Here is a 12,915-nt window from a genome sequence, read left to right as displayed (position 1 = left end):
TCCGTGGTCCACTATGCGTCCGAAGTTGGAACGAACTAACCGTTCCATTTTCAAACCTAATTATATACGGTGAATGTCCCACTTTTCTTTCAGGAACAAAACAACTGACACGCGACGGTTGTACAAACTTAGAAATGCACTTAGTGATGCCGCCACTGTCTTTACAATTAAGCACAAAGGCATGGTAACGTTTGTTATTACAAGTTTTCACCACAGGCATTGTTAACTTTGCAGTGTATTGGTTTGCTCAGGAAACGATGTTGGCTACATTGGCTATGTATGATTGGTTTCGATTGTGTGATCGGGATACTTATTAGCATTGGGCTTGTGGAAAGTTCTAGAAATCGTGACTAGTAAGTCTATCAACATAATATACAGTTTACTAGACAAAGCACCTCCTTCCATAGAGTTTGCACTCTATCTATTTATACAATATAGTTCTTCCGCACTGTTTTTGTGTTGATGCGGTTGACACATTATGTACATAAATATTTGATTATCTGTGGCAGTTGTCACCCAAAAACGTGATTTGTGACTACATGTAATTGAAGAGAAAGAGCGATATAAACGTGCATGTTAGGGAGAGATAGATATTTGAAGTCTTGAAACCTTTGTCCTCTGTCTCTCAACGTACTCGTATATTGGCATAATTGCCACACGAGGGGACACTGCCATCCCGTTGACACCACACTAGGAGGGTCCTACCTAGTATGTAGTGTGGGCGGTCAGTTCCAATTAGTTTTATATGGAAAAAAGTTTTTGTTAAAAATTACATTTTTAGTACAAGTTTTTTGCTGACTGTACTTGCATTGTCATCCAAGCTACATTTCCCTACCAAATTTCAAGTCGATGCCATTAACCGTTGAGGAAATCCGTTCTGCGGAGACGATCCTGGCCGGTCTACCAAGATTTTATTACCAGATTATTGTATTGTCATTGTCACCAGATTTACATAAGTATGGCAAATTTCAAGTCAATCGGACCACTGGAAGTGGGTCAAATTTAGCTTCTAAGATTTGACCCAAACAAACAAACAAATAAACAAACAGGGCAAGTTATAGAAAAGCTTGTAAAAATATCCATATATAGAGCATATAAAATTGTATGTTATATGTACATATACGGATCTCTTCTAATTTGTAACAATATGTGTCATTACATTATCAATTTTATTATTCACTTGTTATACTCTATTTATACGTATGTATGCCGCAAAAACCTCAATAGTACAGAAGCTGGCTGATAGACAGTCTTGTACATTATTATTTTCTAACTTATCAGTGCATACCTACATGACGCTTATAAGTGCTTTGTTTCTAGAGTTTGTTGAGAGATATTCGTATAACAGCATACACACACACACAACCATCACGCCTGTATGCCCAAATGGGGTAGGCAGAGCACACGAAACGTTACCGCTTCGGAGCCACTTTTAGCAATTTTAGGTTTTAAGTTTGAACAAAACGGTACAATAGTGACAGGTTGCTAGCCTGTCGCCTACGGTATACCGTAACATATATCCTCAGTCGCCTCTTACGACATCCACGGAAGAAATGGAGAGGTGTAATTCTAACCCGACACCACACGGGTATAACAGCATAAATACATTAAAAAACCGGCCAAGAGCATGTCGGGCCATGCTCAGTGGAGGGTTCTGTGGTTCCCGACCTTGCCTTAACTTTGCCATAGAAATATTTTTTACAAAAACTTACGGACAGACATAGCGGAACTATAAAGGTTCCTAGTTGACTACGGAACCCTAAAAAAGAGGGGTCTTATACTTACGTAATTTTGACGCCAATGTCTGTTTGACTGTCATTGGCATCGTAGCTGTCAAACGAACGGACCGATTTCGATACGGTTTTTTTACGTGAAATAACTTTCTTGCGGTGGTTCTTAGCTTTGTTTCTATAGAATCGTTTCAGCCATTTTTGATATATAAAACTTTGAAACAATGTCGGGGGTATTTTAACTTTTCTAGCTAGTAAGATTATTGAAATCCCCAAGTTGTAACGGGGAGTTGTTTATTTTACGACATTGAATTTTCGTCACCAGCTCCTGTACTATATGCAGATAGTCCACGACAGTCCACGTGCTTCCCTGGCACCAACCGAGCGTAACGACGCTATCAAGCAGAACGAAACGCAACTTAACTATATGCGGGCACGCAACTTAAATTAAAATACAGCTGTAACTTTCATAGTAGAGTGAGGATCACAGAACCAATAATAGTACATTACTGTAGAGGCCGGGAAGTAGGGGGTTGCCGGCCAAGCAGATATAGGGATGCGAGGCCGGCAACCCCAGGTTCCGGCCGAGGCTTGTATAGTGCTTTTCTCAAACATTACATGAAATAAAAAAAAATAACAAGAAATGTCTGGTCGCCCTGTTGTGCACGCGCGTGTCGCGCTGGCTGCTGGCGGTGCTGCTGTGCGTGCTGTGATGGTGCTGTGCGTGCGTGTCGCAGAGCGCGCGTTGAAACAAAAGACGGTCGCATTGCCGGCCAGCGGCCTGCAATGTTGTATGAATTCTCTTTGCTGGCCGCTAGAGTGACCGCGCGCAGGCAGGCGAGCCTCAGCGCCTGCAGCGCGATACTTCTCAGCCTATTATTTGTAACACAACGTCAATATTTCATGTCATGTTTGAGAAAAGACGTTTGCACACAGCATTTTCGCCGTCGCCGTCGTCGCGCGTTTGTATTGATACAATCGTGATATAAGTGAAAAACTTGAGTAAATACCCGTTGTATGTAGTAGTGCACAGAATTTATTATTATGGAGCTGGTCATTTTCGAATTTGGAACGTCGATTTGTTTATACGGACACGTTACTACTACATACAACAGTGCCCTTAGTGTAAGTTTGCGGTTACAAACTACGTCTCGATCGCGTTCGCGTTAAAATCTCAATTTGTATGGAAACACGAACATCGCAAACGTTCCGCTAGAGGCGCTGTCCCTGTTTCCATATAATTGAGATTTTAACGCGAACGCGATCTAGACGTATTTTATAACCGAAAAATTACACTAAGGGTACAGGTAATTTTACTTAAGTTTTTCTCCTATACGCACGCGAGTTGTGTGGCTGCTATGTGGAAAGAAAAAAACGCAGTCAACGAGCGTTTGTAAAGCCCGGTTCACATTTATCTGTAGTTGTGTCGTGACGCATCAGAACGGTATCGGTTTTATACATTTTATATGGTTGCGTTTACATTTATCCTGATGCAGTGTGTTGTGACGACACGTGACACGACACAACACGACAGGTGAACCGGGCTTAAAACGCGCTTCGACGACACGTTTAAATAAAATGGTGTGCAAAAGCTCTAAGTTGACTATAAATATCATGGGAGCTTAGAAACGCGAATATGCACGGCCATACAAACCATATATTCATTAATTATCATCATATCAGCCGTACGTAAGACGTGCACTGTTGGGCATATGCCTCCATTACTATTGTTTTAAATACTTTTGATGTAAGTCATGAATACCTAAAGATACTTTGACTTGACTTTGAGATATGAAATTCGGCATGGGTGTTTTATATGCAACGTACACGTACTACACGTAAATTAATTCCACGACAGATTTTTTTTGGGAATTCCCACCGGGGATTTCAATAACATTGCTAACGGTTGATGCGAGCAAAGGCACGGGTACAGGCTAGTCATGGAATAAATCACAGTTGCTCTGAAGGCATTTCATAGCAATTTGTTACAGTAATATTCTTGACAGCGTCTACAATTAAAATATAAGCAATTAACTGGATGGATTCGGACAATTCGAACAATTGACCAAACGCGTGTCAGAACTGTTCATGAGTCTTGATCGGGTTTGAATAGTTTTCTTTATTTATTTATTTATAAAAAAAAGATTATCTCATCAAAGCATCGTCTAGCGAATAATGCTCACAGAAGGGTCACCCCAAGCGAGCAAGTGGGTCATCTGATGGGAAATGATCACCATACCGCCCATGAGTACCAACTACTCAAGGAGAGCCATTGGTCCGATCCGAATTGGTAAAGTCTGTTCTGGGGTATCAAATCGTAAATCAGTCATTTTTCCGCTAATACTACGGCATTTGGTGTGATAGCACGGGTAAAGTAGGACTTAATACGACGGTTTGGCGGCAAAACATGTACACAATGAAACTTTGTTTATGATTTTTATCTTGGCACTAGAAATGAGGATCTGCCGAGTCCTACCAAAATTTAGGCGTCCTACCCCCTCCCATGGGGTATGGGCAGGGGCCAACGTTTAAAAAATGCAATTTTTACAAACTAGGCGAGTAAGGTGTCATTTTCTATTTATTATTTTGCCGCCAAAATATTCAATTTTTCCTGTGCTATGAGTCTTCGTACATAGGTTCTCTTCTTCGTCGTTTCACTCTTTACAGAGTGGTCGTGGTCATCATTTTCTAGGTGCTGGTAGCAAGCTTAACAATACGCCTCCATTCCTCCCTGACAGCCGCCTTCCTTATGCTTGCGTGTAGTGGTCCTTCTATTGCTGCTTTGACCTGGTCTGTCCACCTCATAGGCGATCTACCTCGTACATAGGTTAGAAATAGCCTAATCGACATATTCCTAATGACTATTTTTTTTGCTATGTCTGGTAACATTTTCAGCTGTCAATCTAGTTCGCCTAATTTTGGACTCGAGTATAGCACAAGAGCCTCGCGTTTTTAGTACGCCTGATATTTCTATCCTCTTATTAACTCTATGACCATAACGTTTCCCATGACCAAAGTGGTCATGTACGAAAAACTAGAGAGACCAAAGTGGACGTTGCTCTTGTAAGTGATTTGCTCTGATCCAAAGCAAGGTTCAACGACCACTCCGAAGGCCTAAAAAAGCGCGGTTGATTAGTTTCCGGAATCTTTATAATCCGAGCGGTTGAGCGACCATTTTGAATGATTGGTTTTCCTGTCCATTGCGGGGGCATAATGCTCGCCAGTCAGTGGTTACTTCGCAGGGCACGTAATGGATAGAGAACACTCTGGAGGTAGCGTGGCTCGCCCCGCTGCCCCCTATTGTCCAGTTCGCGACCTAAAGCCTGCGAACCAGGGGGGTACTACGAAATTCGAAGTTCGCATCGTACCATCCCTCTCACTCTCGTATTAAATAACATAAGCGTAAGCGGGACCGCAAGTTACGAGGTTCAGATTTTGCACTCCGTAGGGCCAAAGCTAATCCTACGAGAGATAATATAAAAGCAAAATTTTGTGCGTATGTGTGTGTATGTTTGTTACTCCTTCACACTAAAACGGCTGGACGGATATGGATGAAATTTGGTATGTAGGTAGCTGGACGTCTGGAATACACATAGGGAACTTTTTATCTCAATAGTCCCACGGGATCGGGCTATAATGTTGAAATTGCAACCGCTGCGTTTGGAGTCATGAAAATTGGCACAAGTGTTCTATATTCAACGATAATGAAATCTACAATATTTTTTTGGGGATTGCCATGGAAATTTAGTAAAATCCGATTAAATTCAATTGCTGTACGGTCAGGACTTTAATTCATGAGCCAACATTTCAAAGGAAAAGTCATTACGATTTTCCTTGCTAATTAATGCGATGTCACTATGACGTTTACTGTGAAATGCTTCCATGGTGGCACATGAATTAAACTCCTTAACTGTACGTGCGAAGTCGCGAGTAAACACTAGTATCAAACAAATAATAGAAAAGAAATATTAGTGTGTTATTGTCCACTATCTCTATATTTTTGTATTGTACTATCGATTTCGCTAATTTATCGCGTCTTCCGCTGCATGTACCTATGTTATTATAATTGGTTGGGGTGACAATGCAGATACTTACTCTTACTGTCAACTAAAAAGCTTGAATGAATGTTAATGTAAAAAAATACATTTTTAATACGAGCTTTTTTGACTGACTGTACTTTTTGTTGACTGTACTTGTATTGTCACACAAACTACATTTACATACCAAATTTCAAGTCGATGCCATTAACCATTGAAGAGTTCCGTCCTGTGGAGACGATCCTGGCCGGACTACCAGGACGTCACTACCAGATTATTGTATTGTCACGCAATTTACATAGGTATACCAAATTTCAAGTCAATCCAGCTACTGGAAGTTGGTCGAATTTAATTTACAAGATTTGACTACAGACAGACAGACAACGGGACAGGTGAAACTAAATAACGCACACACACACAAACATCAGGCCTGTATTCCCAAATGGGGTAGGCAGAGCACACGAAACGTTACCGCTTCGGAGCCACTTTTAGCAATTTTTGTTTTAAAGTTTGACAAAAAAAGTACAATAGTGACAGGTTGCCTCTTACGACATCCACTGGAAATGGAGAAGTTAATTCTAACCCGAACCCACACGGGGAAACTAAATAAAAGCTTGTAAAATGGAAATTAATAACAGAAACTCACGTTTTTTTAGTAGTTAGTGCCGTTTGATCCGGTTCAGTTTAACTATTGTTATAAACAAGCGCGCAAGGCCAGTAGCCTGTTATCGCTGCATCTGGCCTTATCGCGCGATAACGTTTACTGCCTTACCGTTTAATGGCCCTTGCACGAACGGTAACGGTTGGACGTCTAGTTTAATTATTTAACACTTCTAGGATCACCTTTTGAATGGAAATGGAACGCTTTTGTTTGCGTAGAAACAGGGTCTATGCTACGAAGTGCAAAATTCAAACTTCTTATCTTGCCGTTGCTCTTATCTCGCTGACGCTTATATTAAAAAATACGAGAGTGAGAGGGACAGTACGATATGAAATTCGATTATCAAATTTCGTAATAGCCCCCCAGCGCTGTTCCCACTAAGGCAGTTGTCTCACCGACAGCGAGGAAACGATTGGCTATCGACTATTTTCTCGCTCAAGAAACGAACAAAAGATATAAGATCCTGTGTGAGTAAAAGAGACATATATTAATTAATAGTTGATCGCTGGCTGTTCACACTGTCGGCGAAAACTCGCTCTTACATCTTTTGTCGCAGCGACAAGAGCTATAAAACTAGCTGAGCTATAGATACTTGCTCAGCGATGTCAGCTTGGCGGCCGCCCCGCACGAGCGAGTCGAGTGGAGCGAGTAATCGCCCGTCGCACTCGAACACTCGCTTACAGCCAGCGACAAAACTACACCCGCTTCTCGCTGCTTACCCACTCGTTTCTAGTTACTCGCTCTACTCGCTTCTCGCTCATCGTCGGCGGTGGGACAAGTGCCTTAAGGTTGCTTTACACTGCGAGTCGGTACGTTTTATAGAAGCCCTGTGGTGCTATTCGAGCGGAAAATTGCCAGATCTGCGTGTGGTCTTCAGATAGATTATTAAATTATTACTTCATGTAAATGTTGGCACCGCGGGCGTGCAGTCACTTCTATTTGTGTTATGACGGAACCTATGTCAAATTTTTTTTGCACATTTCTTAATGGCATTCAATGTATCATAGATATTTTTAGGAAATATGGGCAAGGGAAGCAAAAACGTAACTATTGTGTAATCTCAAGTTTAAAATATTCGTAAGCATCTGTCTAATTGGATGTTAAATGTAATTAGATCGTTAAGTTTCTCACTGGTCTCTAACACTGCTTTTACTAGGTGTAGGTAAAAAAGCAGAATGCCTTAAATAGTTATTTGTATCACAAGGGAGCAAAATGGTGTATTTACGGCGAGGGCGTAAATTGAATCCAGAATGTAGCGAAGGATTCTACAATAGAATCCTGAGCGTAGCGAGGGATTCTAAAGTAGAATCCTAAGCATAATGAGGGATTCAAGTGTTAGCGCCCAAGATGAAAATAATTTTGCTCCCGAGTGGCTCATACAACTTTTCACACCGAGCATTAATAAACTTGAAAAAAATAATTCTTAATATTATTAAAGAACAACCAGCATAGAAAATGGCGTGGCTTTACAATTATCAACTTCAAAAAATTGCATTTGCAATAAAACACTTAGAAAAGCCTTGAACAGAAAAGTTGCACTTTGCTCCCTCTCGTCAGGGTGGAAAAGTTACTTTTCTGAAGGAGAGGTGTGAAAATATATTTGAACGACAGTTTTGACGAATCCGGTTTGGGCTACCAGATCAAGAGGACCAAATACTAACAAATTACACTACCTCTAACTACTACGTACTATAATTACAATGAAATCCGGCCAGCCATTAGCGTGAAGGAGTAATAAACTCACACACCCACATAGATACTCAAAAACTTTCGCATTTATAATAGGGCATATTAGGCAAAGCTCTGCGCAGGGGGCGACACTAGCGCAAACCCATGATAACGTCAGTTCTCTTTATATTTTGTCGCCTATAGAAATCATGACATAATTATAAGTAACAAAATAAATGACATTTACATCGATAAAAAAAAATGATAAAAAAAAATGATATTTACATCGATTTTTGCAGGTGGTAGGACCTTGTGCAAGGTCCGTCCGGATTGCTACCACCATCTTGCTCGCTAATCCTGCCGTGAAGCAGCAGTGCTTGCATTGTTGTGTTTTCGGCGTGGAGAGTAAGACAGCCGGTGAAATTACTGGCACGTGAGGTATCCCATCTTAGGCCTCTAGGTTGGCAACGCGTCTGCAATACCCCTGGTGTTGCAGATGTTTATGGGCGGTGGTGATCTCTTACCATCAGGAGACCCACTTGCTCGTTTGCCATCCAGTCGTATAAAAAATAAATAAAAAAAAATATATAGTAGCGATAGAGCTATATTAAAAAAAAATATGATATTACGGCATCCTACGGACATTTAAGATACTCAAAAAACATATGGTATGTGCTAGCGCTGCACTCTGACGGAATAAAATTGCAGTAATATTCCCTATTTCAGTAGGATTAGTAGGATTAACTTTATACCTGTATACGCGATACCAAAAATAGTTGCGCAACCGCAACTATGTACAGCACAGGTATATGCAGGTTAAGTATCAACAAAACCTCTAAACCTTGACTGACAAGTGAAAGAAATCAACTCCACATTTGATTAGAGATCACGAACACGCATTGTTACATTTAACAAATGCCTAGGTCATTGCATACACGACATGAAGCGATGGCCGACTGAGAGGCGAGTAGGTTAGGTACAGTCAACAGAAGTGGATGAGCGGTTAAGTTAGACTGACTAAATAACCTAACCATAAAAAAGAACATTTTTAATAGAAGCTTTTTTTGCTGACTGTACTTTTTGTTGACTGTACTTGCATTGTCACCCAAACTACATTTGCATGCCAAATTTCAAGTCGATGCTATTAACCGTTGAAGAGTTCCGTCCTGCGGAGACGATCCTGGCTGGACTACCAGGATGTCACTACTAGATTATTGTATTGTAAAATTTCAAGTCAATCTGCCTACTGGAAGTTGGTCAAATTAATCTTGCAAGATTTGATTACAGACAGACAGACAGACAACAGGACAGGTGAAATAAAATCTTGTAAAATAGCATTAAATACACGAGGATACAAATATTCCATTAAATTTTCGCTTTAAGAAACATTGTAATTTCCTTTAACGGCAGGGCCCTAGGCATTGCAACTCTGCCTTGTCATTGTCAATCAGGTGACTTTATTTATTATTCTTTCCTCCAGGAAAAGGCAAAGGTTGAAAACCATACAGCCGAGTCTTTATTTTTTATCTTCTTCTTGGTAGGCCCTGGTTACGTCAATGAGGACCACCGTTTTCGCGCTCACCAGTTGACGCCACTGTAGAGTCTGTAGACAAAGGGCCTGCCTGAAGTATAGTGGAAATCATAGAAATCATATTTAATACCTTAAAACCGTACCATAAAAATATCGAACATGCCACAGTGTTGCGTAGTCCCGTTTTGTTCGAAAAAAAGGGAGGACAAATGTTTCCGAAAGACAAAACTGTCTCAAAACGCAGACATTCATTGCCCCGTAACTCATATTTGCCATAATTAATTTCAGGTACTGCAAAATATTCACAAAATTTAATGAACCCTCGCAGCAGCGCAGCTCGCCCAAAAACAGCAGGGCTACTACGAAACTCGAAGTTCGGATCGTACCGTCTCGCTCTTGTATTAAATAGTATATAAGTGTCAGAGGGACCGCACGACACGAACTTCAAGTTTCGAGTTTCGTGGTAGCCCTGCAGTGACATTGACATTTCGGAGACCTCTCGCTACAATAGCGCCTCTAGCGGCGAATTCATACCTTGATCAGTTTGACACCATACCTCAAGGGTGACCTAACGCCACGAGTTGATCCATACGTAGCCATGTCAAACGTGACACGAAGGATTGTAAACAAAACGTGACCAGGCAATGTTTGGGTTTGAAACAGAAGCCGTGAAGCATAGGTATTTAGACTTACTACTTGTAATTATGTCGCATTAAGGGCCTGTTTCACCACTTGTCGACTAACTTTAAGTGACGGATATCAGTGATGCCGTCTCTGTTTGTTTTGTCCAAATAAACAAAGACGGTATTACTTTTATCTGACACTTAAAGTTTGTCGGCAAGTGGTGAAGGCCGAGAATCGGAACTGTTCCTTTTCATTCGGCGTAATATGCGCGAATAAATAAATAACAACATTAATAACAAATAAATATAAAGCTTTTTTAGGGTTCCGGAGCCAAAATTGCAAAAACGGAACCCTTTTAGTTTCCCCATGTCTGTCTGTCTGTCCGTCCGCGGCTTTGCTCAGGGACTATCAATGCTAGAAAGCTGTAACTTTGCGCGGATATATATGTAAACTATGCCACAGAATAAGTAATAGTACAAGTACTATGACGACAAAATGGTACAATAAAAATTCAAAACAATTTTTTTTGAGGGTACCTCCCATAGACGTAAAGTGAGGGTGATTTTTTTTTCTCATACAACCCTATAGCCGATTTTTCGATTCAGTGATTTGTTTACGAAATATTCAACTTTAATGTTAACTTGTTGTTTTTTATTTTTACTTTAAAGTGCAAATTTTCAGCATCCCCCTCCCCCCCTCTAAAATATAAACCGGTGGGTGGAAAAATTTGAAAAAATTTAGGATGGTAGTTAAGTATATCAAACTTTCAAGGAAAACTATAACGGCTAAGTTTGCTTGAGAACTATTAGTAGTTTTACTCTAAAATAGCCTAAGGTATAAAATATAGTTAAACTTGGAAGATCCGTATGAAATACGAAATCCTTAGAAAAATATTACTTAATTTTTTCATAATGGCTACGGAACCCTATTTTGGGCGTGTCCGACACGTTCTTGGCCTGTTTTTTTAGATGAGAAGAGCAGAGCAAGTCATCTGATGGAAAATGATTACCACTGCTCCTGACAAGTACCAACTAACTACTAGCTGTTAGGATAGATGAAGAAAGTTTTTTTAAGAGTAAATTTGAACCTAAATACCGAACTCAAGAGGTGCTAGGGCTCGAATCCACTTATTTTTTACTATATACCACAGCCTAATCCGTCCACCTGTTTTAGTGTGGAAAAGTAACGTACATTATATTTTTCGCATTTATAATAATAGTAGGAACCAACGAAAGGAATGCCAGAATGTCTGGAATGTCCCAGTCATGCAACTTATACAGGTAGTCGCCCCAAACGAGGATCATACTTTTTTTACAAGTTTTTATTTAGGCGGTTCTCACACTGCACACATCGCAGCGGCGTATGATGCTGCGGTTTTCAACTTTGTACTGTAGAATCTTGATTTGTACACAAAATCACACACCGCGTGGTGTAACACACTGGCTCCATCTTTCCATGCGGAGGTGCGAATCGCACTCCCGGACGACGATGCGGTGCGGGCGGGACGCGGGGTATGCAAATGCAACATTGAGCGCCGTAGAAATGAACATAAAAACCAAATTAAATGCGGTTCGTCGTGCACCGCAGATGCGTAGAATATCAGTGCCCTTAGTGTAAGTTTTCGGTTACAAAATACGTCTCGATCGCGTTCTCGTTAAAATCTCAATTTTTATGCAAACACGAAAAGCGCCTCTAGCGGAACGTTTGCGATGTTCGTGTTTCCATACAAATTGAGATTTTAACGCGAACGCGATCGAGACGTATTTTGTAACCGAAACTTACACTAAGGGTACAGTGCCCTTAGTGTAAGTTTAGGTTACAAAATACGTCTCGATCGCGTTCGCGTTAAAATCTCAATTTGTATGCAAACACGAACAGCGCCTCTAGCGGAACGTTTGCGATGTTCGTGTTTCCATACAAATTGAGATTTTAACGCGAACGCGATCGAGACGTATTTTCTAACCGAAAACTTACACTAAGGGCACTGTACGGTGGTAGTGCGTCGTCGCCCGCCGCACGCGAATTCGTCGCTCCGCACGCCGCAACGCAACGGGAAACTGCGGCAGTGTGACAACCGCTTTAACATTCTCATATGCGTTGTTATCAAATCGAACAAGAATTTCAAACACTACCGGTATTGCTCAGATTGACTTGAAATTTGGTATGATGTGTACGTAGACATAATGTATAGATAATAATACAAGAACCGAATAATCGAAGAACTGATCGAATCAGAAACACGATACTGCGCTCTAAAACTCGTATCACAGATGTGGGTGTCAAGACCGCCAAGCTGAAGTGGGACTGGGCCGGACATGTCTGCCGCATGCACCCGGACCGATGGGCACGGATCGTAACCGAATGGGATCCGAGGGATGGGCATAGGAGCAGAGGCAGACCCAAGAGGAGATGGCGGGACGACCTGAGCGCTTTTCAGCTCGATTGGCAGGTGCATGCCCAGGACAGGGAAGAGTGGCGGAGAAAAGGGGAGGCCTTTGCCCAGCAGTGGGACATAATACAGGCTACATAAAAAAAAATACAGTACCTACAGTCAACAAAAAGCTTGCATTAAAAATTTTTTTTGCACCAAAAAATGCGTAGTTATGTTTCAGCTCTGACGCACGACTGGACTTTATTCACTTCGTAAAGTCGAACGAAGTGATC

General features: G+C 41.1%; 1 protein-coding gene across 2 annotated transcripts in view; it reads right to left on the bottom strand.

Moving 5' to 3' along the window:
* Positions 1 to 12,915, bottom strand: part of LOC141434282 (uncharacterized) — a 57,206-nt gene that overhangs the window by 40,128 nt on the left and 4,163 nt on the right. Inside the window, exon 1 of one of the 2 annotated variants that reach the window (XM_074096772.1) lies at positions 6,414 to 6,433. The exons of the other annotated variant lie outside the window; for it this stretch is intronic. The gene's annotated coding sequence lies outside the window, so the exon portion shown is untranslated. Of the gene's footprint in view, positions 1 to 6,413; positions 6,434 to 12,915 lie in introns of those variants that run through there. 2 annotated transcript variants of the gene reach the window in all.

The sequence above is a fragment of the Choristoneura fumiferana genome, chromosome Z, assembly GCF_025370935.1.
Source record: "Choristoneura fumiferana chromosome Z, NRCan_CFum_1, whole genome shotgun sequence".
Taxonomy (NCBI): Eukaryota; Metazoa; Arthropoda; class Insecta; order Lepidoptera; family Tortricidae; genus Choristoneura; species Choristoneura fumiferana.
This window is presented reverse-complemented; position numbering and strand designations above follow the sequence as displayed.